This window comes from Heliconius melpomene, chromosome 6 (genome assembly GCF_056956725.1).
Source record: "Heliconius melpomene rosina isolate 202511_hmr_F chromosome 6, ASM5695672v1, whole genome shotgun sequence".
In the NCBI taxonomy this organism is placed as follows: Eukaryota; Metazoa; Arthropoda; class Insecta; order Lepidoptera; family Nymphalidae; genus Heliconius; species Heliconius melpomene.
The window spans coordinates 3,502,900-3,525,091 of NC_140394.1; the positions used below are offsets into that span (position 1 = coordinate 3,502,900).

A 22,192-nucleotide genomic window follows, 5' to 3' on the forward strand; every position below is an offset into this window, starting at 1 on the left:
ATTGTTAAGATCGATGTTGTAACAAAACTCCTTAGAATATCTTTGCTTTTAGGTTCCCTCAGGCTACCCTGCTGTGTGCGGGATATAGCGTGATGCTAAAAAACTATTTGTTACGTAAAATTTAGTTGAAAATTCAACTAATACAGATGGTATTAGTTGAATTTTCAACTAAATTATGTCGCATTACTGAAAATTTATTGTTATTGGTTGTAATCCGCAATTATTCTGTGCTGGTTTTGAAACGAATATATGAATAACGTACATAGTATAATTTGTGATACGTATTATTCAAAATTTTGCTATTTCAGTTTTAGTCAATTTTGAATTCTGATGAGAATATTCCCATGTCAGGTAACTAGAGCAGGAAATTCGTTAATGATAAATGCAATAAATAGTTTTTGTATATAACCGCTCCTCTCAATATTTAAATGTATAGAAAAAAATAAGACTTTTTTTATTTAAAAAACTGGGCAAAGAGCTGTAATAGAACATTCTTAATTTGTTTTATATACAGGATGTCCCAGGAGTCAACGATAAAACGAAAACAGGTGATAGACCAAGTCGTGACAGTTATCAGAAAAATATAAAAAAAAATGTGTGTCATGTATTTTTCATATTATATTGATTTAAAAAAATATCGGAAGAACCGACACCCTGTGATGATTTTTCAAGTCCTAAGACTATAAATATTACTCTTTTTTCATTTTTTTTTCTGTAATGTAATCATGAGTAACCCTTCTGTGAATTACAGTTTAAGATTGAAACATACCTGCATCGGTTTTCAATAAAATACCGTGTTTTTGCCAAACATTAAATTCAAAATATTTAGTACACCCAACTTTAACCGACTGTACTATAAAAAAAATATACTACACTGTTTTTGCAAGTAACTTTAAAAGTTGGCGCATTTAATCTGGATTCCGAAATGGTACGATACTTGCTGGATTACTTCTTTGTTGAAGAGAGAAAAATCTAAATACACGATAATCGGGATGACGTTCAACGTTTTGGTATCTTTTCCGATACATTCTAAATGCAGCATTAGCATTACATAACCATTCTCCATGAATGAAATGTATATTGGCAATGTGTCAAAGACCGAGCATATGGCCTGCGAGAGCCCGGACTCGAGCACTATCCTTATAAGTCCTGGGCCAGCCCCTAAGTCGAAAAAGGTTTGGACAGTATCCTGCGATCATATACCACACCAGTGACCTCCCGCCACTTAGCCCAGGCAACGCTTATCCGACCATGGAGATCGTGATCGATGCCTCCAGACTCGTGCATGACGGATACCCGATACCCGAACTTTTTCGACTTAGGGGCTAGGGGGGGAAAAAAAATGAAAAAAGAGTAATATTTGTAGTCTTAGGACTTGAAAAATCATCACAGGGTGTCGGTTCTTCCGATATTTTTTTAAATCAATATAATATGAAAAATACATGACACAGATTTTTTTTATATTTTTCTGATAACTGTCACGACTTGGTCTATCACCTGTTTTCGTTTTATCGTTGACTCCTGGGACACCCTGTATATATTTTTTTAAAAAATGAAGGCAGTTTGCCCTAAAAATGTTAAATTTTTACGAATGAAAGTCATATGACACGAAAGGAAATTAAAAATATATTATTAATTAATTAATTAATTCTTACTGTATAAATAAAACGTGTGTTTGTACTACTGTTTGTACTTTTATCTCAAATAATTATAAAAGACTTACATAAGATGACATAATTTTACACATAATTGTCTTTGACCTTTCAAGATGATATTTCTTTTTAATTACTGTTATATTCCATGGATGAAGTAATAAACGTGAATAAAAACATGGTTTTTACAAGTAACTTAATTGCTTTGGTAATTTAGTTCAATTATTCAGTAGTTAGTGGTTAGTGTTTATCACTCCATATAATTTAACATGTCAAGATATTTATTAAGTTTTTTTTGTTTATTCTGTTAAAGATGAACGAGTGCCTCGACTGGTTCATACTACCGCAAAGAGGAAGAAGTATCCGGTGTAAAGGCTGTAAGCAAATATATTACAAAAAAATGACGATAAATATTAATATAGATATTTTAAAAATTACTAACTGTAATAAATATCTTAATATTAGGTTGAAAAATGCATCTAAAACCTCTGTAGTTTTGTATTTAAGTAGAACATTTAATATAAAATCACAACAGCTTTTCGGGATAAATTGTGAACAATGAATGGGGTATTTCCGGTTAGAAGTTTCCGACACTCCTATCCCGGTTTCAAAATTCTAATGCTCTTTAATTAAAACTTTCGCAATCTTCAATAATAATGTTCGTATCTTAGGAATGCGTGAGATTCGGCCGAATTACTATAAAGCTTTAAGTTCCCGTTTTAAAAGAAGACCTTTTAAAGGGAACTTGAGAACCTACTGTTAAGACACTCTGTTCCCATTAAGATTCTTCTGTTTCTCCCCTTTCGCCGAATCCTAGAGACATTGCGGGAGTGGGTGGCGGAGCGGCTCCATTGAACTAAGCCTTTACAAAGATCTGCATCAATCAATATTAGCCTACAATTAGTGATCGTAAAAATGTAATTTTGTTTATTTATACAATAAAATGCAAACCGCGGCGTTGAGTTCTGTGTCTCAACACGCAATGCCTCCAGAATTCGACAGAAAGGGGGGAACGGAGTGTCTCAACACTAGGTTCCCTCTACCTACCCAGCTGTGTGCAGGATACAGCGTGAAGCCGATTTATTTATTTATTTATTTATTTTTAACCTAATAATAATAAAATACCTATAAATTTTTACATGTATAGGTATTTTAACTTAACGTTATATTTACATCAAAATTAAACCATAAGATAAGTACGTTATTTGAGTAGTATATTTATTTTACGTACAACACGCGATACTGACGTATTTTTTAGATACAGTACTCTAAATTAAGATAGACGCCACTCACTCACTTCCAGAATTTGACTAAAAGTGGAGAGGGGAGTGCCATAACACTAAGCTACCCTTGGCTTTACTGCTGCATGCGGGATACAGCGTGAACCTGAAAAAAAATTGAGATAGAAAACGAATAACTATATGTACATAAGTATATATAAATATACTTAAGTATATAATATTAAGTATGAGTGCGAAATGACACTCAACTAATACATACATCGTGATAATCATGAAACAAATTTAAAAATACTCGTGAGAAATGCTAAATATAGTGACGCAAATATGGTTTTTTTCCAGTCTCATATTTATAAGATTTAAATCGTAAATTGCAAGTTCACAGCAAACATTTTATTTGGCTTACAGCAGGCGCCAAACAGTAAATATTGGTGATAATTTTAATACCTTTGTAGTTTCGATGTCGTGGTCTTGATAAATGTTGACTATCTTATATAGTTGTAAGCTGTTTTAGCTTAGAAATTCGTTATTAGTTTTTATATTTTTAAAGAAAAGAAAAATAGTTTTAAGAAAATTCAAAAATTGGAACGTAGCGGGATTTGAACCTGCTCCTCTTAGAGACCGTTCCAGTAGAAGTCCAAAATTAAATAACATGGTTATTCCCTTAAATGATTCTCAGATTTACTTATCACTGATATCTTTGTATGATAAAAGTTATCGTATGACAAAAATCAATGCGAATTAACATTATCTTAATACTGAAAATAGATTTTAGTACTTCCCCGTACAAACTGGTGTAATGTAGAATATTATAATCCCACCAAAACAAATTGATTTTGCAGGCAACATGAATACTTACTTTATTTAGGTAATTTTTAATTATCTATATCTTTCATGTTTTAGATAAAACAATAAATTTTTTATATCCTAATTTATCTATTTTTTTAATTTATACATCAAAGAAAATTAACTGATAACTTATTTAGATTTAATATTACAAAGGAACATACAAGAAAAGTTTATAAGTATAACAATGTGTGGCGGTTATTGAACACAACTTGCTCGAAAGTATTCATAAAGTTTCCCAAGTTAATATCCGAGATCCGAACGATTATTGACTTTTGAAGAAATTTTAATTATTCCTTAGATAAATATTAAAATAGAGTTACAAAATATGAAGAAGTAGCGTTTGATAGGCGAGAATTTTTCATTTCAAAAACTGGTGTATATAGCAATAAATTATATAGTTTTTTATATATAAAGAAATTCCAATATTGCAAATATACATAAATGTAGCAAAAATTTGAGCAAAAAAAATAGAACCGTTGCGTTTACAGTCACTTCCATGATTTAGAAGTGCAAAAATGCGAATTAAAAAAAATATGTAAGAACTTCAGATTAAACATGACGAGTTTGGAGTAAAAAAATAAATAATTTAAAGTGTAAATTTGCGAATTATAAGCGAAAATATTAGCGTATGAATTTGGAGTGAAAAACCTATAGACGTTAAACAATTAACACCTACGATGTAATGTATGTATTTCGTGAACATTATTCGTGTTTGATGAGGTCATGGATATTTTCCATTCAAATGGGTTAAATTGTTCGATATACATTTTGGAGTTAGTTGGAAATGTAATAGTAAAAAGATATTTTTTTATATTCATGCTGTTTCCAGCTTATACGGAGGTACGGAGGGATACGGAGAGGCAACCTAATGTTAAGAAATTCCGTTCTCCATATACCACCTAACTTTCGGTATGTTTGCAGAGTTTACAAATCAGCGTAGGCAATAGAATCATGGAAACCTAGTGTGCCCATTAAGACACTTCTGTTCCCCCTTCTGTTCCGTTACCAGAACGAGCCTCCGTATCTGATGAATGTAAGTGACGACAGATGATTCAATGATGTACCGTTTATTTATTTTGGCACGTTACGGTAGATCAGTAAAGGTCGAACGTAGATACGTTGTTATATTACAGTGACTTAATTGTTGTTAATGAATATATTTGTATTAAGGATAAGACATTTTGACTACCCTTACTTATTTTTGAATACAGTATTTTTGTGGATAAATTTTATGTTATTACTAGTGGACCCGAAAGCGGCTACGCCCGCTTGAACTATACGAATATTTATTAAATATATTTATGAAATTATTTTTAGTTTTCAATAGAGAGATGCGTTAAGCAAGCTCAATTTGGGTAACGTTGTCTAACAACAAACTTTGCAAATCGTTGCTTTGCAACGACGGTTGTTATTAACATGGCGGAATAAATTGTATTTCAAATTAATAAACATTGTAATATATTGGTATATATAGAAAATATTACAAATATGAGAAAAAAAGTGTCCTATGTTCATCCCGAGACCCTCAAGTAACTCTATATGAGTATTTTATCACAATTAAATTAGCGGTTTGGCCCTGATTGCGTATAAGACAGACAGACAGAGTTACTTTCGAATTTATAATATAGGTATGGATATACTTAAAATTTAAACCTAAATCCTAGAAATTTGGTAAAAGTAAGAATATTGCTTCTACCATTTCTCATTATAGAGATGCTCAAGCGTCCGAAATATGACTTAACTTACCTTCACGCTTTATCTCTAGCGGGAGAGTCAGAGAGAATGGAGCGCCAAACGCTACGGTCCCAACATACCCCGAAATGTGTATGGTACTATATTTTACGTATACATGGATAGGCAGAGGAAGTATTAAAACTTTAACCATTACAACTTTATTCCAATGATTTTTTGAGACATTGCGTGATGAGTGGCGTTTCTCTGTGCCGTGCTTTGTCAAGATAAATTAGTAACAAGTTACTAGAGCGAGAAAATGAAAATAATTCATTCCCATAATTTGGAATTGAACTCACAACCATTGCCTTTACAATCAGAGGTATTCGAAAATTAATATCAACACATAATAAGCTACAGAATGAAAGAATATCTACGTATATTTAAGTCCCGACATTGAATCGAAATCCAAGGAGTGCTTATTTTTATTATCCAACTGTCTCATGTCGTAGGAGGGTTCATAAAATAGTCTTATATAGTGAAGAAGATCCTCTTCGATGTTCGTACAGAATATGTGTACGTTTCAACCGGATATGAGCTAGGTTGTTCCTTTAACAATAGTCTATTCTATTTTGTTTTTGAAATTTCTCTTTATTTGTATGATATATTCTTTTTTTTAGAGAAACAAACATTAAACAATGAGCCCACAATATTTTTAATAACTCTATAAACAATTATGTTAAAAATTAAAGAAATTTGTAAAAAAATATGATATGTTAGGAAGAAAACGTATAAATTACAAGAAATACTGTAAGGAATATCTCTAAAGACAAAAGAATAAAAATAGAATACATAATAATCGTGTATTGTTTAGTTTTGTAGAAAAAGCCAAAAAAATATACAATTGTTCTGCTGTTTTTTTTCAATTGTGACGAATGCATCTTGACATAATTATTATATTATTAATGAAAATATTTCTCCGGCATACCTACATAACTTAAGTAGAGCTAATCACAAAGAAATAAGTGTAAATTGGAAAACCTAGAAGGTACCTGGGAACCTAGAGTTTAGACTCTCCGTTCCCATCAATACTTACTTTTAACCTGTTAAATAGAAAAAAACTTTATACAGTTATTCACTTATAGATGTCATGTCTTCGGTTCAAGGCTATTTCAGCTTTCGCAGTAAACGACCTTGCTAAGGTCAATATAAAATTCCAACTAAATTATTACACGTATCGTACGACATTTTTCTAGAATATTAAAAAATATTCTTTTTATTTATTTCCATTCAGCATTCTAATGCGGGTTGCTATTTAAATCTCATAAAACGTTCATTAATAAATGGTTGAAGGTATTATAAGAAACAAATAACGATCTGAGAGTCTTTGTTTATGTAAACATAATTATGGAAAATTTCAAATAAAATTGTTTTGTAAATATTTTATAAATAGATGGATTCTAATGTGAAGTTCTAATTGAATTTCTTTTTTTTAACGTAAATAAGACAAGTTAGGTAATTTTTTGCCTTATACTACAAATTCGAGCCAAGTTCACCAACACCACCACCATATGCAAGTATATGCAAGTATGCTAACAAAGAGTTATAAACATAAATTACATTGTAAATACTGCCTCTTTACAGAAGCTAAAAAAAAAAGCAAGTAATAAAAAATAAATTATCGTTAGAAGTTTCTTAGAAACATTACCACGGAAAACTAATATTATAATTATACGCATATTTTTTATAGTAAATAAACTTACAAAATAATTACTTCAATTACCGTTTTTTTCTTAGATGTAAGAAAAAAATCTAAATTATTTATTTTATCATGTACTAGCGACTCTCGTCCTCTTATACTAATACTTATACAACTTTTATTAACTAATCTGAATATTTTTTGTGTTTAAATATAATTTTAAAAATTAAAGTTTTCGAGTACGTAGAATTGCTTTTTTTTCAATTCATTGAAAACAAAGCAATTTGATCAAAAAAGCAATATTTTATTTATGAACTGATTAAAATTTAACTGATTAAACCGATTTAAATAAAACAAACTACATATTAAAGCAAGCTTGCAAAAAATATTATAGTGAAAATTGCGTTCAAATTCTTTCCCCTTAAGTCGTTTCTGAGATTAGCGTTCACAAGCGCACATACATATTTTACAAGCTAGTGATTGTCAATACGACAGGTTGTGTGTGCGGCGGGGAACGGTAGTGTTTCAATGGTTCCTAAAATCCCTCTGTCTACGTGCGGGATTCAGCGTGAAGCAAAAAAAAAAAAGATCTAGAGCTTTAGCCTTGTCATTTAAAATCATAGTAACTTAACCGGTATTCTGGCGTGCATGCGTTCACATCATTTGAATAATTTTACTCGTAAATAAATTATCATATCACTTTATTTTTATTTATGAATTCTAAGAATTTTAAGTTATAAATGTTTGGAATTAAATTATTACAATTTTACTCGACTGAATTAAAATAAAAAAGTTTATAAAATCTATAGATATGAAATAGGTGAACATTAAATCTATAACTACATATGTTAAAATAAAGTTTTGTTGTTGTTATAAAGTTTGTTATTATAAAGTTTTTATATAAATTATAAATTAATACCACGTTTCGTGTACACGAGATTAAAATTATTGTTTACAAGACAGATTATGGTGTTGTAATTGTAGAGACGTAAATATTAATGGCGCAGTTCATTTGGCAATTCATCTCAATGTGGAATGAAGAATAGGACAATTACTGCATTCATACGAGTATCATATGTAGATCAGTTAAATTATTTAGAATGGTAGAGCTCGATTCTGGCTCCTGTAGTACCATTTACATTTATTATACTTTAAAAAAAACATCGAAATTGGTTGAGTCCAAAGTTACATTCCATTGAATCTTGGCTTTAATGGTTCAAGATATATTTCAATTGTTTTACTAGAATTAAAGGTTAAAAAAAGGTAGGTAAAAAAAAATAAGGTTATTTGCTTTAAATTTATTCTTATTCAGAACTTATATATTTTTCTAAGCTATTTTTTGGCTACGAAATATTATAAACAATAAAAGCAGAATGATACGTTTTTTTCCTCCATTTTCACACTTTTTGCCGCTTAGACACTTTTAGTTTATGTTGTTATCAATGAGGGTTAATAATGTATTTGACTACCTAATGTACGAGGGAATTGAACCCATAACCGTTGTGTTTGCACTTTTACACGACACATCAACATACATGTATTACATATATACCACAAAATGGATGCTGCCTTATATTTAGATGTGCATATCTACGTATGCTAACAAAGCTATCATAGAATATACTTTTATTAAATAAGCGAATCAATTTTACATTTTTAAATACAAATTATTATAAAAAAGATACATTTAAAAATATAAAAAACCACACTTCCGAGGGCGGGACAAGGGTCCAAGCCATCGGTGGCTAGGGCTCCAGAGAGAGGAACCTCCGCACAATACGCGCCGTCTCAAGTAATACTGCCTTCTGTATCCGGTTCTTGATCCAACAGCTAAGCGATAGCCTCTTAAGGTGTTGGTCGAGGCTTTTCGCTATTAGACCGTTAACCGAAACCACTATCGGCACAATGATAGTCGCATTGACATCCCACATGGCGGTAATCTCATGGGCTAGGTCCAAATATTTAGATTGTTTTTCTTTTTCGGCCTTCACGAGATTTTCATCATGTGGGATAGTAACGTCAACAATCACTGCGCGGCGCGCCGCTCGGTGATAATAATAATAATAATATCATATAATTATTATCTGGTAAAAATCAAAGCTCTCACGAATCAGACAAGAATCTGACTATAATTTGCCTTTATAGGTTCAATTTAGGTAAACAATAAAGATAATGTATTTATTTCTTATATAACACTGAGATAATCGATCTAATAATAGATTAAAAATGTTTGTGTATAATATATATGTATACAATAGTAGTTGTTTGTCTGTCTTTCTACAAGTCTGTCCGTCTGTCAAGACTATTTATCTCACGATCGCGAGGAGGAGGAGGTATCCTGCTAAATGCGATTGTCAAATATGCTGATTTAGGGTATCTTGGATCACAGAATAAAAAGTTTAGCGTGAAGAATGAAAACTTGTAGTCAAGTTCCCGTTGAAATATAATCATAAAATTGGTACGGAACTGTCAGTGGACGACACCGACTACCACTTGACCGGTTTTTAAAATTAAACAATAAATATATTGTAAAAAATATTCTTGCCCGAGATTTTTTCTTACAATATAACAGTCGATAACAATGGATTTAGTACGAAAAGAATTTTCATATATTTTAATTTTGTATATTTTGATTTCCTTAAGCATTTTCATACTGTTTAGATTTTTAAGAACTAACGAAGAAGTAGGTTTAATTTCAATTATTTTATCTAATTCTGTTATAACTTCTTTTTCAGAATTGAGAAGTAACGTGTTTATTGTGTAACAAGTTATTTGTGATTTATTTTAATGGATTTTAATTTATATGATTCAAATACAATGTAAGAATAAAAATGAAAATATATTTAATACCAGTAGAGACTTTAATAAAATAGTTGCAATTGTAATTTTAAGGTATTTTTTCAATATTTCATATATATATTTGTAGTTAATTTCAATTTTAATGTACTAAATTAACAATTGTGCAAAAGATACAAGTACAGATTATACCTATAGGTGTTAATCCGTACTATTCACTAAGTAGGCCTTCTTTAACGTAGATAGGTAACATTTATCTCGACATTATGGTAAATTATTTTCACAATTAATTAGTTACAAACTATATATATCCAAACTATATGTTATATGATATGAAAAATCAATATTTCAATTTACTTTGAATTAAAAAAATCGCAATACATTTGCGTCTCATAAATGAACATGTGCAGTATATAAAAAAAAATCTGCAATTATATGGGGAACACAGATCAGGTTTATTTGTGATTAGAAAGGCAAAAAAAACAAGGAAATCTAAAGGTAGAACTAAATCATTTAAATATGAATTTATCATAACTGTATAGAAATTAAATAAAAAACAAAATTTATATGAACGTCTGTTTAATCGATTGATTCATTACATCTTAAGTTTCCACCACCCAATGACAATGGCTTGATGTACTGACGTCAAGGAACCAGTTCCATGGCATGACCCGACTCGATCTGCAACAAAAAAACGCAAAGTTCAAACAAACTGTTTTTTTTCGTTATACCGGTATACCCAAGTTTGTTGAGAAATATTCATTATAGTATCTGCACAACCATTCTAATTATAATAATTGTATTTGTTTCATTCAAAAAATATTTAGTAAATCTTAAGTAAGAGTTATAATCCAATAAGTATATTAATAAAGCCAATATCTAAAGTATAATATATATGTTCAAAGTACAATAGAACAATCAAAAATGATTAAATTGACCTAGAATTCAATCAGTAGCGAAGGAACTTGGTATATCATAATATACGCATACACTATGAATACAATGCTTTTACGATTAGATAAAATAAATGAATAGAGAAGAAAAAAGTTTTACAAATATTTGCTTTAATATTTAAATATAAAAAAAGTAGAATAAGACCATTTAAAGTAATAATTAATTATTTTGAATATCTAATAAAGAAATAAAAAAAAAATAGGTACCGACCTTTTTCATGAGCGGTTCACAGCGTAAATTATCACATACACATCACGACACACATTTCATCTTTTGAAGCTGAATTTTTGCGAACTTTCTGTGCTGCTCGAAGACATTGAGGAATCACTGCTGATCCGTTTTGATAGATTACTTTTCTTCCTAAAGCTCAGCCGGGTTTCGCCTTTTATTAACTTATCCAAGGCTTGCCTTAGCGCTGAGTGTTTCCTCTCAAAAGGGTTTGTATACATTTTCACGAATTAATTTTTCTTAATATTTTTTTAAAACGCGTGCGTTCCACACGAGAGTCAGCGTTGTTATGACGGTTGCCGGCGCGGCCCCCTCCTAATATAATACGAGATGACGCGTGCGCGTGCGCAGGTCAATTGACTGTCTTCCTACGTCAATGTTTTTTGCTCAAAGTATCGGTGCTTTGATTAACCCTTTTATTATTTTTCTAATTCATTAGATTTACATGATATGTATGATATGTTTATATTTACGAGCTCTAGTAAGTGTAAATGTGAGTAGATTTTTTTCACGCTTTTTTCAATATACAGTGGAGTAGGCGGAGGGAACCTGGGAGCCTAGTGTTAAGATACTCCGTTCTCATTAAGACACTTCCGTTCCTCACTTTTCACCTAATTCTCGAAGCACTGATTGTTGAGTGGCAAATCATCGCCTTTGCCTCTGATCCAGATTATTATATATATTATGATATGTTATGATATGTTATATGATATATTAGGAAATTAAAATATTTTGTTCTCTATAGAGGGAATCAAATCCACAACCGTCGTGTTTATCGTGCTGAGACGGTCTCTTTATCTATAATTAGATTTAATATTAAGAAATACGTTATTTTAGGTTAGGAAATGATAAACAGATTTAGTAGGCGGATTTAGAACTAAATGAATTGACGTTTATTAATGTTTTTGGACATTAAGGTTTCTATAAATAAACAAAATTGTCAATAATAGGATGTTTCTTTGTTCTAAATACTATTTGAGTGATTTTTATTGGTATGTAATTATATTGTCATTGTGACATTTTCTTATGGTCACCTAATATTTTATATGGCCAGTTTTATGAGGCCAACCGTGGCGCAGGAGCACGAGTATGCGACTGTAAACGACGTTGTGGGTTCAATTCCCGCTCGAGGAAATGCAATATTTAACATTTTCACTATCTCGCCCTAAAAAGGCGAATGAAAGTATACAGTAAATATAGTTTATACAGTATTTTTTTTTATAACAAAGTACATTAAAATTAATTATTCTTCGCGGTCTTAAGCCAATAGAATAACACATAGACTATTTTTCTATTTTATGTACAGATTTTGTAGGTATACTTAATGAAGAAATGAAAGTATTAATAAAAAACTAAGTCCCCTGAGAAGAGATTGAATCCACGACCACTGTATTACAGCTAGGACGGCTTTGTAATAACATGACAATGATCCTAATTTAATAAATTTCCAAGTAATACATTTCAAATACATAAATTCGATCTAAAGAGGATATGCATATAATCAGTACACCGATACAATGACAGGAAGATGCATTTCATTAACATGCAGTCTAAAGTTCAAAAGGAAATTATTGATAAGATATCGTAAGAGATTTTGTTATGAAATTTAATTGTAATTGCATAATTTTAATATTATCTTTGTCTATATATATATATATATATATATATATATATATTTATGTAGTATATGTACCTACATATGAATTTAGTTTTTTTCTACTTCTCTAAACATGAGTTATAAGGACCTCTATAACAATATTATCATCATATTTTATTCATAAATGCGAATGTTAGTTTGTTTGTTAAGATTTCACGCCAGAACTACTTGACCAATTACGATAAAACTTAGTTCACATATTCTTAGAGGTAATATAATAAAAAAATTATTGGTTGTAGTAGTTATGATATAAATTATGAATTAAATAATATAGAATAGTAATATAGCTGTGATTTTTAAAATCCCGAAATAATATAAGTAGATAACTTACATAAAAAATAGACAAAAAAATCAAAATATCTTGCTAGTAGCAAGTATAAATACAAAATTTCAAAATAGAAATGAGCTTTATTGTATTCAATTCCTAGTCCTGTAAACATAGTCACATAACTGTGAATGAAGAAGAGCTGGCTGGTCACGGCTAAAGGCACAATAAAGTGATAACCCCTAGATAACACTCATTTTTGATTTCATATTCAAAGTAGCCTTGTACAAGTTATAAACTGAGTTTATTTTCCACCACAATCTAATAAAATTCAAAATGTGACAATTGAATTGAAATTGAATTGAATTAATTGAATAAAAAACTCTATGACGCGTCGGTCTTATTTTAATTATTTTTGCATATTAATAATATAAATTTGCATATAACATAGTAAAACACTAAAATTGCACACATTTCTGATTATTGACACGTGCAGTTACAGGTGTTGTAACACGTGTCAATAATCTACAGTAAAATATTATTATACGTGATATTTTGTTGAGGCAAAAGCACTTTAAATATTTTTAGAAATTGCAAACTTATTATGTTGAAAAAAATATTTTTTTACGTAGATATTAACCAAAATATTTTTTCACCGTAGTTAGTAGTCAGTAGTCAGTAGTCTAGATATTATTAAAAATCTCTTCTATAGACAACTTGATAGTTTTTTAATATGAAAAATAAAAGATAGCGTGAAAGCTTTGAGTTCAATGTTTCCATTATTTTATATCCAATCGGTATATACTAGTAATTATGATTAAATTGTGTTGGAAATAATTATATCTAAATGATATATTCAGCATAAACAAATTTAATTATAATTATATAGAAGTATTTTTTCATTTAGAGACATCATGGCATAAGTTACACATTAGTAAGTTTTCAATTTTCTTTTTAATAAGACTATATTTATGGTAATTTCAATTGTTCCATAAAAAAGAGACGATGCAATATATGACTAATATCATAAATCGAAAAATATAAAATTAAAACAATATTATTCCTTTGAAGCAAGTAATTATAATAAAAGTATTCAGTGTGACTTCAAAAATTAAAACAAAATATCTTTAACTAACCATGTACACATCCCTGGTGGGGATCGAACCCACGACCTTTGGATTAGAAGTCCAACGCGCTATCCTCTGCGCCACAGGGACTCAATATTTTTATACTAATTTATGTATATAAGTGTGCTATCGTTTGTATTTTATACACTATAGAGATAATAGAAAAATTATGAAAGTGAGATTTACCAGTACGATTAATTAATCTATATATATAAAAGGACTTGTCCTCACTGACTGAGGTAAGACGCACGCACAGCCGTAACCGCTGATGGTAGAAACGTTAAATTTGGACAAAAGTTTACTTTCGTAATCTGGACATCCACTAAGAAGGGATTTCGAAAAATTTTAACCTTAAAGAGATGAAATAGCGGTTCAAAGTTTTTATGGAAAAAAATTTAAATCGGCACCGATTTTTATAAAATTTGAAATTTAGATTTTTAAAGGTATTTAATTGAACACGTGTTTCATCGTTTTCTAGAATTCTCCCCTCTTATTATTCCCCCCCTAGAGAGAACCTTTAGGGGTGCAAATATTCATAAATATTCATAAAACTTGAAATTCAGACTCTTAAACGTATATAATTAAACATATGTTGTATGGTTTTCTAGAATTCACACCCTAAGGGTGCAAATAAGGGGTTGAAAGTTTATATGGAAAAATATTTAAAACGCCACCGATTATTATAAAATTTGAAATTTAGACTTAAAAATATTTCATTGAACACATGTTTTATGGGTTATTAGAATTCACCCTTAAATAGGCAAGCGAAGCTGCGCGCGTCCGCTAGTCTATATATATAAAAGGACTTGTCCTCACTGATTGAGGTAAGACGCACGCACAGCCGTAACCGCTGATGGTAGAAACGTGAAATTTGGACAAAAGTTTACTTTCGTAATTTGGACATCCACTAAGAAGGGGTTTTGAAAAATTTTAACCCTAAAGGGGTGAAATAGGGGTTCAAAGTTTGTATGGAAAAAAAATTAAATCGGCACCGATTTTTATAAAATTTGAAATTTAGATTTTAAAAAGTATTTAATTGAATACGTGTTTCATCATTTTCTAGAATTCTCCCCCTAAGGGTGCAAATAAGGGGTTGAAAGTGTGTATGGAAAAATCTTTAAATCGCCACCGATTTTTATAAAATTTGAAACTTAGACTCTTAAAAATATTTCATTAAACACATGTTTCGTGGTTGATTTAAATTCATCCCCTATTGGTGCAAATAGAGGGTTAAATGTTCGTATGGAAAAATCTTTAAATCGCCATCGATTTTTATAAAATTTGAAACTTAGACTCTTAAAAATATTTCATTGAACACATGTTTCATGATTGATTTTAATTGATCCCCTAGGTGTGTAAATAAGGGGTTGAAAGTTTGTATGGAAAAATCTTTAAATCGCCACTGATTTTTATAAGATTTAAAATTGAGACTTAAAAATATTTCATTGAAAACGTGTTTCATGATTTATTAGAATTCACCCGTAAGGGTGCAAATAAGCATGCGAAGCTGCGCGCGTCCGCTAGTTATTTATATTTTTGAAGAGATACAGTTATATAGTTCAGTATTATTGCATACTTATGGACGATATTTAATAGCTAATATGGCCTCAACTTGACTGGCTTCCATTTTTTTCTTTTGAGATATGGAACCCTATAACGCTTTTATTTTATTCCACATAGCGGGGTACATACACATGGGAAATATAGCGTTAAGACATTTGGTTCGCCAAAATTTGGAGAACTTGTTGATAAGTGGAACTGATGTGGAACTGCTCCTTCACTTATAAGCATGACGAGGAAAAGAAAATAATTTATTTCTCCGAATGGGAATCAAACCCCCAACCGCCGCGTTTACAATCAGACGCCGTGCCGGTACGCAACGACGGTCTCGCATTCCAACTATCTCGAAATGTGCAATCATGTTTTTTTTAAATGTGATAAAGAATTCATTAGTTTCCTTATTTATTAATCTCATATAGTAAGAATTATTAGAAACGTAACAACTGTTTACAAAATATTATTATTTAAGTCACAAAAATATGAGAAAACAGAAAATAAACAGAAGTTATCATGGGTTTTATAATATCTGTACTATACTTGAAAACTAAAATAGAAGACACAATACTTTTAGTACAAAAATAAAATAATCGTCTATATTAGATTTCAATCCATGACCTACTCAGCATAACGGATGTGATAACGCATCAATGTTTCATCTATCCCAATGCCGCGTTTTCGTATCAATAATAAACATATATATAATGTATATATATATGTATAGAATATAGATTATATGAAAATGTTTATTTAAGCTCTAGTCTTAATATACATTATTTTTATACTACAATATTGTCTAAAAGAAAGTAAGTTCACAGAGTATAAAAAACTATACAAATGTGAGTATTTGTTTACTTTTCTATGGTTCTGCACTTAAATAAGAAATCTACTTCATTTATGTTATTGCGGCGTTGAGTTTTGCCACTCAACACACAATGCCTCCAGAATTTGGCAGAAAGTGGGGAACGGAGTGTTTTAACACTAGATTCCCTCTGCATACCCTGCTGCGTGCGGGATACACCGTGAAGCTGTATTAATTTATTTATTATTTATATTATAAAATATTCGTGAATCCATTTGAACCCTATAAACAAATAATGAACTTTACATGTAATCCATTGTATTATACAGGGTGAGTCATATTGAACTTTCCGGTTTTGGAAGGACGTTGCACGAAGAAGGGAAGGAGTAGAAGGGTGGGGATGGTGTCATTAGACGCGCCATGACATGCAGTTTTAGTGTGAGCAATGGCTTGGTCGGGACAACATCGTGCGTTCGTAGTTGAAGAGTTTATTAAAAATGGCGGCTCCGTGATCACAACACAGCGTGCGTTCCGTTTACATTTTGCTATTGGTCGACGTGATCCCATTCCCACTGGACCAACAATCAGAAATTGGGTATCAAATTTTAGAGCAACATCATCAGCATTAAAAACAAGACCACAAGGCCGAATTAGGACGTCAACGTCAGCGGAAAACGTGGATAGAGTGCGGGCTTCAATTCAACAATCCCCTCGGCGTTCTGTTCGGAAACATGCCGCTTCACTAGGATTATCTTTCAGTAGTGTCCGCAGAATACTGCATAGAGACCTTAAATTTCACCCATACAAGATTCAGGTAGTGCAAGAATTAACAGTTAGAGACTTAGACACACGAACAAATTTATGCCGCGACATTCAGCAGATCCCCCGCACTGCTGTTTTGATCTTCAGTGATGAGGCACATTTTCACCTCGCCGGAACTGTCAACAAACAGAATTTTCGATACTGGGCTGAGAATAACCCACGAAACCTACACGAACGACCACTTCACAGCCCTCGAGTGACAGTGTGGTGCGCTATTGCAGAGTTTGGTGTGTGGGGTCCCTATTTTTTTGAAGAAGATGGTCAAGTCGTCACAGTTACCTCTGCTCGGTATTGCGACATGCTTGAAACTTTTCTGAAACCGAAATTGGAGGAATTAACGCAGAATCATGACAACGATAACATCTGGTTCCAACAAGATGGTGCTACAGCCCATACATCCAGGCGTTCAATGGAAATCCTGCGACAAATGTTTCCCGGTCATCTCATTTCTTTGCGAGGTGACGTGGGGTGGCCGCCGAGATCACCTGATTTAACCCCCTGCGATTTCTTTCTCTGGGGTTACCTGAAGGAAAGTTGTACACGCATCGTCCCCGAACCATCGATGAACTGAAGGCTGCAATCACGGAAGAAATCAATGCTATTCCGCTGAATATGACTCGACGAGTAATGGACAACTTCCGGGAAAGGCTTCAGCAGTGTGTGGTCAATGGAGGTAGACATTTACAGGATATCATTTTTAAAACCAACTAAATTAAAACTGCATGTTATATGCTTTCAAACAATAAAATAATTTTTACTGCATGTCGCTTTGTTTTTAATACACACCTTATTGAAATCGGAAAGTTCAATATGACTCACCCTGTATTATTAGAGTACATTGGCCTTAATGTACCACATAAAATAATTATAGCAGCTATGTAACTATTTTAAACTTTTTTCCCGCAAATATCTATTGTATATGGAGAAAATAAAATGTTAGTAATTTCCGAGTCATTATTGACATTTTTAAAATTTTTTTATCGCGTGACTTTTTTAGTTAAAAACGTAGTCAACGTTTATAAATCATAAAATATTTAATAAATTTGATAAAAAATGTGTCTTTTTCATTTATAGTTCTATCCTAAATTTACAATAAAGTTAATGGTTCTTTTAATTATATATATATAATATATAGAACTTATTTTAAATAATATAAAATACTAACTTAATGTTTAAAAAATATGAAATATTCTTAAATATTTCAACAAATGTTTTATTTACAAAAAAGCTTTACATATTTTTGCATTTAAAAAAATAACATAAATTAATAATTTCTTGGTAACTAAAGTTAAATCCTATTATATGGTTTCGTAATAAATGTTCGGTCATTTATAACGCAGCTTGAAATAAATTACCTACATATTGAATCTAATAAAAAAATCTGTCAAGTGGGAATTTTCCTTACTAACAATTCAGTACCGTACGTATAAATTTACATAATATAAAAGTTCACAAACTCTAAAATAAAGTTGCTTTATATAAACTTATGCCTATAAAATTTCTTTCATTGTATTGTAAGTTCTCATTTCTTGCCAAATTTCATAATTGTAGGTCCACAGGACCTTACTCAAAGGTTTAGAATACAAAATTTAAAGCAAAACGATGCAAACATGATTTTGCTCCGTCCCATATTTATTTAGTTGTTCTTACAGTCAATGAATTAATTATATTATATTTATGATTTATTAATAAATTATAAATTATAAGTCTTGGGGAGCGGGCGGTAAAGCAAAAAGCGTGTGCGTAGGCAAGAGTCGTTTATTACCAGGTACGCTATCAAATATGTTATAAAAACTTTGTTAATTTATTACCTGTTTCTGAATCTAACACAAAAAATAACTTGAAATTATACGTTTTTATGGCTTTTTTTTACTTTTTTATGTTTAAGCCCTGGGTTCCCACTGCACTTGTGCGAGATATAGCAAGAAGAATATATTTTTTTAAATACTTGTCAGTAAAAATGCCTAATTTTACCCGCAGTGGCTGTGGCCTCTATATTATTTTATTTGCGTTTTCCTGCTTTGGTAGCACAAAGTGCGACGTTGGGCTCCACCGTACATTATTCAATTAAATTCTACTCTGTATTAAATATAAAATACAGAACAAAGTGTCTTGACACTAAAGACATATAAATTTGCAATTATTATTTTCTATGAAAGTATAGGGTATAGATTTGGAAAACAAAGTGATCCTATACAGGTTCCGTTCTTACTTTTTGAATTACGGAACCCTAAAAAAACTTAGAGGCTTATATGCTTGGGCCAACTAATTTCTGGGTATTATCGGTCAAACACTACACTCTAAAAGATTTGTGGCTACAATGTTTGCCGTATCATTAAGATGCTTTTACATTTACGTTGCTTAGACGTCATAATATTAGTGACATAGTTAATTTAAAAAACCCAAATTGTTTGAATTCTGTTCTAAATATTAAAGAAAACCTACCCAGTGGATCTCTATTGTGGCCTGGTTACTAATAACTATAACTTATTTATTACCAGCCAGGCCAGTCATGGCACAGTGACACAAGTGTGTGAATATTCAGCCAGCCTTCGCTTCCGTCTTTACGTAAGGGGAATGACATCTTGGTCCATACGGCGAAAGAGAAAGCCGATCTCCTGGGCGCTCTCTTTGCCTCGAACTCGACTTTGGATGACCAAGGATCAACGCCACCGACCATCCCGCGGTGCCAGAGCTCAATGCCTGAGGTTAAGTTCAGCCAAAAAGCTGTAAGGCGAGCTCTGTCCTCTTTGGACATCCATAAGTCGAGCGGGCCAGATGGCATCTCCCCCTTAGTGCTTCGTTCTTGTGCTCCTGAGCTGACACCGGTGCTAACGCGTTTGTTTCGGCACTCTTACTCAGTCGGCGTAGTCCCAGATTCATGGAAGAGCGCTCTTATCCACCCGATCCCGAAGAAGGGCGATGGTTCCGATCCATCTAACTACAGGCCTATTGCCATCACCTCCCTACTCTCAAAAGTCATGGAGAGCATCATCAATAGCCAGCTCTTGGTTTATCTAGAGGATCACCGATTGATTAATGACCGTCAATATGGCTTCCGCCATGGTCGCTCAACCGGTGATCTTCTGGTTTACCTTACCCACCGTTGGGCTGCGGCTATTGAAAGCAAGGGAGAGGGCCTGGCAGTTAGTTTGGACATGGCGAAGGCCTTTGATCGAGTGTGGCATGGGGCGCTCCTTGCTAAACTTCCATCCTATGGGCTTCCCGAGAACTTATGCAGGTGGATCGCCAGCTTTCTCACTGGGCGCAGCATCAAGGTCGCTGTCGACGGTTTTTGCTCCAAACACATGCCCGTGAACGCTGGCGTTCCCCAAGGCTGCGTGCTGTCCCCCACGCTGTTTCTTCTGCATATCAATGATATGCTGGAAGATTCTAGCATTCATTGCTATGCAGATGACAGCACGGTGGACGCTGTTTACTCCGGCCGCGCAAGTCTTTCTCGGGAAAACGCTGAACAGTGCCGAAATAAACTTGTGTCTTCTGTTGAGGCATCCCTCGAGAATGTCTCTTCATGGGGTGAGAAGAACCTGGTCCAATTTAACCCCCTGAAGACACAGGTTTGCGCGTTAACCACTAAAAAAACCCCATTTATCGTATCGACAGTCTTTCAGAACACTCCCCTTTCAGCCGCGCCCAGTATCAGTATATTGGGCCTTAATGTTTCGAGTGACTGCCAGTATCGCGATCATCTGGAAAGCAAGGCCAAGTTGGCCTCGAAGAAACTGGGGGTCATCAATAGAGCGAGACGGTACTTCACGCCAAAACACCGATTGGCCCTATATAGGGCCCAGGTTCGGCCACACATGGAGTACTGTTCTCATCTCTGGGCTGGTGCACCCCAGTATCAGCTTGACCCATTTGATCGCATACAACGTAGAGCTGTTCGAATCATTAAGGACCCAGTAAGCTGTGAAAGGCTTGACACTTTGGCTCTGCGTAGAGACGTCTCCTCGCTGTGCGTTCTCTATCGCATTTATCATGGTGAGTGTTCTGAAGAACTGTTTGAACTGTTACCTGCCGCCGAATTTTCTAACCGCACAGCACGTCACAAACTTAAATATCATCCACACCATCTGGATACGTGGCACTCCACTACTGTGCGGTTTCGTAGAAATTTCCTTCCACGCGCCACCGAACTGTGGAACGGTCTACCCGCGGCAGTATTTCCAGGTTGGTACGATATGGGTACCTTTAAAAAGCGCGTCTATCTCCACCTCAAAGGCCGGCAACGCACCTGTAGCTCCTCTGGTGCTGCACGGGGTCGTGGGCGGCGGTGATCACCATCAGGTGACCCTAACGCTCGTTTGCCTTGTCCTTTTACCATAAAAAAAAAAAAAAAAAAAAATATAAACGCGACTGGTTGTGGGTTCCATCTCCACTCGAGGAAATGAAGTATTTATTTAAATGTATATTTTCATTTCTTCGAAGCGCGTCGAGGCAAATATAATAATTTCATAAATAAAATATAAAATTCATGAATTCTTATAAAATTATTATAAGTAAAAATATTTAATGTTACAAAGTGCCAACAAAGTTTTCCCTTTTTTTTCACCGGAATATATTTCGCATGAATGTTCGTATTTCCAAGTATAAATTTGAATTTATAATATTTCAAGCTAGTATTCACATTAAGGTAGCTAGGTACCAGCTAATCTATTCTTATTTTGCGATGTTTACAATTTTTGGCTGTATCCCGCGCATCACATAGCAGAGTAGGTAGAGAGAACCTGGGAACCCAGTGTTGAGATACTCAGTGTATCATAAAATACTTCCACTCCTCACTTAACTATACAGTCTAGAGGTGTCTTGAAATCAACACAGCGTTTTGCTTACCAGGGCGAGAAAACGAAAATA

The 22,192-nt window shown here is 32.7% G+C and overlaps 1 long non-coding RNA gene and 1 other non-coding gene across 2 annotated transcripts; both read right to left on the reverse strand.

Moving 5' to 3' along the window:
- Nucleotides 1-10,467: 10,467 nt before the first annotated feature.
- LOC146538102 (uncharacterized) lies at nt 10,468-11,685 on the reverse strand. The gene is made up of 2 exons (XR_014878054.1): nt 11,070-11,685; nt 10,468-10,586 (listed from the first exon to the last, which is right to left on the reverse strand). It is a non-coding gene; the product is annotated as an uncharacterized LOC146538102 (long non-coding RNA).
- Nucleotides 11,686-14,153: 2,468 nt separating this feature from the next.
- On the reverse strand, nt 14,154-14,226 carry TRNAR-UCU (transfer RNA arginine (anticodon UCU)). The gene has a single exon. It is a non-coding gene; the product is annotated as a tRNA-Arg (tRNA).
- Nucleotides 14,227-22,192: the final 7,966 nt, after the last annotated feature.